This window comes from Fukomys damarensis, unplaced genomic scaffold (genome assembly GCF_012274545.1).
Source record: "Fukomys damarensis isolate Sample0158 unplaced genomic scaffold, DMR_v1.0_HiC HiC_scaffold_19, whole genome shotgun sequence".
Taxonomy (NCBI): domain Eukaryota; kingdom Metazoa; phylum Chordata; class Mammalia; order Rodentia; family Bathyergidae; genus Fukomys; species Fukomys damarensis.
In genome coordinates this window covers 7,002,928-7,007,791 of record NW_022900931.1, presented here as the reverse complement: position 1 = coordinate 7,007,791, position 4,864 = coordinate 7,002,928, and the positions used below count along the sequence as shown (strand labels likewise).

General features: G+C 45.0%; 1 pseudogene; it reads right to left on the bottom strand.

The window, feature by feature from the left end:
* Positions 1-3,801: 3,801 nt before the first annotated feature.
* On the bottom strand, positions 3,802-4,162 carry LOC104855146 (annotated as a pseudogene).
* Between the last annotated feature and the right edge of the window lie 702 nt (positions 4,163-4,864).

Sequence of the window (4,864 nt, the reverse complement as noted above, 5' to 3'; positions counted from 1 at the left end):
TTTTTTTTTTGAGACAGGGTCTCACTATGTAGTTGAGACTGACCTGGAACTCACTATGTAGCCCAGGCTGGTCTCGAACTCACAGCAGTCCTCCTGCCTCAGCCTCCTGAGGGCTGGGATTACAGGCGTGCGCTGCCATGCTATTGTTTGTTGCTTGAGAGGAGAGTTTTGTTCAAGATAAATTCCAAAGGTTTATTGCACCAATTGCCACAGAAAATGGATCAAAATAATACATGAACAAGTTTTAAGAAAAGTTTCCTATACATTGACATTGGTATCTATTCAACTGATCAAAACGAGTTCCTATCAATTTCTCGTAATGAAGCTTTAATAGTAACAGATCCCAGAATTTTCTGTTTTTAGCCACCACTGAAAATTTACCATACTGTAATCACTTCCCAAATAGAAGGGTCACCAAAATTTGACAAGAGACTTTTGATTATTTTATTTATTGGTAATAAAACCTCCTGGGACAGTGCCTAGGATGGTATGTTGTATGTGCTCAGATGTGCTGAATTAATAAATTTGCAAATTAATTCTGGGCATGGAGGTACACAACTATAGTCAGTCCCTGCACTCACTCAGGAGGCTGAGGCAGGAGGACTGCAGTGAATTTGAGATCAGCCTGAACTACATAGCAAGACCCTGTCTTGATAAATAAATAGACAAACAGAATACAATCAACTTGCAGGTTACTGAATTTGAACAACATATAACACCCAGATGAACTGAATCAGCATGGTTCTGGGTGTGGAAGACCCGCCTGAGGATTGTTGCAACTGCATAAAGAGACCAGGAAGGGAAGATCATTGGCTGTTGAATTTCTAGGAAAAGCTTGCGACGGCTGGTTTTCCTGACGCCATCTTGGCTATTACCAGAGATGGAGCTTGGGCTCTCGCTGTAGCTGGGAATGGCTGCTGTCCCCCTCAAGGGAGCCCTGGTCTTGGCCTTGAGCGTCACTTGCTGGCTCCAGTGCAGATCCCTTGCCTGGTGGTTCAAATCCTTCACCCCGCGGCACAGACTTTCTAGCTTCCACCGCCGACCCTTGGGCCTTCCAGGTGCAGAACTGCGATACAGTCTTGCGTGAGACATCGCCGTGGGTTCTAGGCCTCTGGCTGGACTCGTGGAGCACATTGTCATGGGCTCTAGGCCTTCAGCTGGAGCTGTGTGGGACACTGCCATGGGCTCCAGGCCCTGGGCCAGCTCCTTCGGGTCTCTGGTATGGGGTCAGATCTCTCGCACTCCTCTGCATCTGACTTTTTTTGGGAAATGCTATGAAATAATCTTTTAAGCTTTGTGTCCTGTATGAAACGATTCCCTTGTTGCTCCTGCTGTCTTCCGCCACCGTGAACTGTTGCTCTTCCTGCCACCCTGCCTTGGAGCCAGCCAATTATGTACAAACTATGAGTCAAATAAACCTTTTCCCCACTTAACTTTGGGTGTTGGGTAATTTTTCTGAGGAAGGAGAGCTGTGTTATGGCTTGTGTCTAGATGTCTCCCCGAAACTTCATTTGATCATAGGTGGGGCTTTTTCAGAGGTGGCTGGGTCTGGAGGATGTGATTGTTTCATGGTGCAGTGAGAGGGTTAAGGGTGCTAGGATTTTTTTTAAGGGTGCTAGGGTTAAGGGTAGATGATCACTAAATCAGTCAACTGATGGGTTGGGTATCACCCTAATCCCAGTAGCCTAAATAGGATATAAAAGGGGCAGAGCTGTGGGGGTTAGCTCCGTGGTGCTCCTGCCTGCCTCACAAGCGGCCTCACAGGGTCCTGAGTTTGATCCCCGGTACCATAAATAAATACAATAAAATGGCAGAAAGAAGCTGCTAAGTTCCCTTGCCCTTGCTTGCTTGTTTTGCTGCCTTCTGCCCACCATGAACTGTGTCTTCTCTCCCACTCCACCCTGCCTTGGAGCCAGCCAACTATGGACTGAAATCTCTACAAATGGTGAGCTAAATAATTTTTTTTCCTTTGCTCTTGTGTCTTTTTTTTTTTTTTTCCTAGTCCAGAGATTGAACTCAGAATCTTGCACTACAGGCAGATGCAGTACCATGGAACGAAATCCCCAGCCCTCTTGTGTCTTTCTTGGATTTTATTTCTAGTCATTATGGATTTTTTTTCCCCTCATTTAGCTTCCTTTTTTTATAGGAAAATATTCATTGGTGGGGCTGGGGATTTCACTCAGTGGTCCAGTGCCTGCCTTGAAAGTGCATTGCCCGAGTTCAATCCCCAGTACAAAAAAAAAAAAAACAACATTAATTGGTACATTTTAGGCATACAGGACATTCATCATAGGGCCTTTGCACCTGTATAGACAATCTTTCCTCCTTTAACTTTGTGTGTCAGTACTTTGTCTCAGCATCGAGAAAATTAACTAAGACACAGAGCAAGGCACTTGGGGCTGGATCAGGTAGAATTTTATCACAGGTCTAATGGCAAGGAATTGGAGGGTTAAAGTAGGAGACTGACAGTGACATAATTTTAAGTTTTTAAAAGCTGTTCGTGAAAAGGAGTTTGAAGAGTGAGGAGGAGGGGCACTGAGCAGCTATTTACAGCTTGCTGACTTTCTGCAGGACTGGAGGCAATCTCAGGCTACAGTGACGTCAGGGTGTCGCTGACAAGCCCTGGACCCCCATTTCAGGGCTCCACCTGGGGGACCTGCCTGCTGTGGGAGTGGCTGTGGACTTCCGAATCCTAGATGTGGCTGCACAAAGCTAAGACAACTATTTGCAGGCTCCTTTTTATTTGTATGTTTTTTTGGTCCTGGGGATCAAACTCAGGGCCTTTGTGCTAATCTGCATCCCCAGCCTTTTTCTATCTTTTTTGAGACAGAGTCTCACTAAATTGCCTAGGCTGGGCCCCAACTTGCCATCTTCCTGCCTCAGCCTTCCACAGAGCTATGGTTATCATGCCTGGCTCTTTATAATTTCATTCAGTTTAAACTGTAATAGATTGTGGTTTTTTTCTTAAAAAGGACCCACTGATTTTTGTTTTGTCGTTGTTGTTGTTGTTGTTTTATTTTTTTAATAAGCACCACCATCTACTTTTCCCTTAGATTTGTCTTCCCCAAATTTGACTGTACTGTAGTTTCCCCATTCTTGATCACCCCCGAAGATAAGAACACCTTCTTTATTTAAACATTTTAGAGTTGATCCCAGGAAGACAGAAAATACTAAAAATCCTGGGGAAATGGTTGCAATTGTAGAATACCCCCAATTCTTAGAGGATTTATCTGTGTTCTGTGACCACTGACTTCCTAAGAAGCAATGCCTAAAAACCCTACAGGTTTTCTGGAGTTGTTTTTTTCCCTCCTGTTGTTGATATCACCTTCTTCCTCTAGATCTAACAGAACTCTTTTTGTAAAACATAGTCCAGGAAAAAAAGTTATATGCCAAGGTATATTTGGCCATTTAGGTTAGAAAAACTCAAAGACAGCCAGAGAGCCCTCATTTTATCTGCACTTGATCTTAGCCAAAAGACCAAGAAGCAATTCTTTCTTATTTTATCTGTCATCCAATCAGGAACTAATTTCTTGCCACTACCAACCTGCAAATTGTACCCACAGAGCCTGCTCTAATCAGATGCCTGGAATACTGAGGTTATCCTTCCAGTCATAGAAGGCAATTTCTCAGCTGGCAGGGGAGAGGCCAGCAAATATGCACTAAATGAGATAACAAAGGACGGTGCTAATGAAGTGGACAAAGGTTCCCTACTCAGAACCTAAAACAAACAGCAAAATACAGGTTTATTGGCTCCAAGAAAGGAGCAACAGTACCCAGCTTTCTGGCAAGCCCTGAGTCTCTCTATCCAGGCTTCGCCAAGCCTATGGACCACTGGTCCCTTGAGTCCCTTCCGTCCTGGGGTTGGGTCGGCCAGCTGCCTGGCAGTGAGACTGTGGGCTGTTCTGCAGTAACACCTGGCATGGCTGAGGCAGCCTTGTAGTCTGTGATGTGGCCCTCTGCCTGGGCAGGTAGGAGCTGCACGTAAGCAGACAGGAGGGGGCGGCTGGAACGGATCAGACTCCCAGTTCATACACGCAGGCCTCCTCCCCAACGTCCAGCGGTGCAGGTGGGGCACACAGCGTTGGAAGCAGAGTTCTGTCATCCAATTGTAGACCAAAAGGAAATCTCGTAAGTTTCTGAGTTGCTGCTGCTGCTGCTCCATAACCTAGATTGTAGTTTTAGTTGCATTTCTAGCACCCGTTTATTCATCATATGTTTCTAAAATATCTACAGAACCTGTGGTATGTCAGTCCCCCCATGCTGACTGAGTTAAAAAAGCATTTGATATTTTAATTATTTTCTAAAGACGCCTTCATCACTTATATTACGGTGTAGTAGGAGGCAGACAACTGTCAATGGTAATTCCGATGAAATTTAAGAAAGGGGACGCATAGGGTATTTTGAAACAGAAAAAGTGGGTACTGTGGCATGCTGGCAAATGTTTCCCAATGAGGTCTTAAAACAACTGCCAGGCATGGTGGGGATAATCCCAGGAGTCTGGGAGGCTGAGGCAGGAAGATTATAAATTGGAGCCCACCTGGGCAATTTATCAATTTAGCCAGACCCTGAATTAAAATTAAAAATAAAGGACCAGGGATTTAGCTCAGTGGTTCCACCACCTGCCTCACAAGTGCAAAGACCTGAGTTTAATCCCCGGTACCCCAAAAAAAAAATTTATTTTTTAAAGGGGTGGGGGGGCCGGGGATTTAGCTCGGTGGTTCTGCTGCCTGCCGTGCAAGTATTAGGGATGCAGTTCAGTGTGGAGGCCCTGGGTTCAGTTCCCAGTACTGAAGAAAAGTCTTAATTTATGGCTTTAACAGCCAGCATGCAAAATTACTGAAAATGTACCAACTGCTTTTTTTTT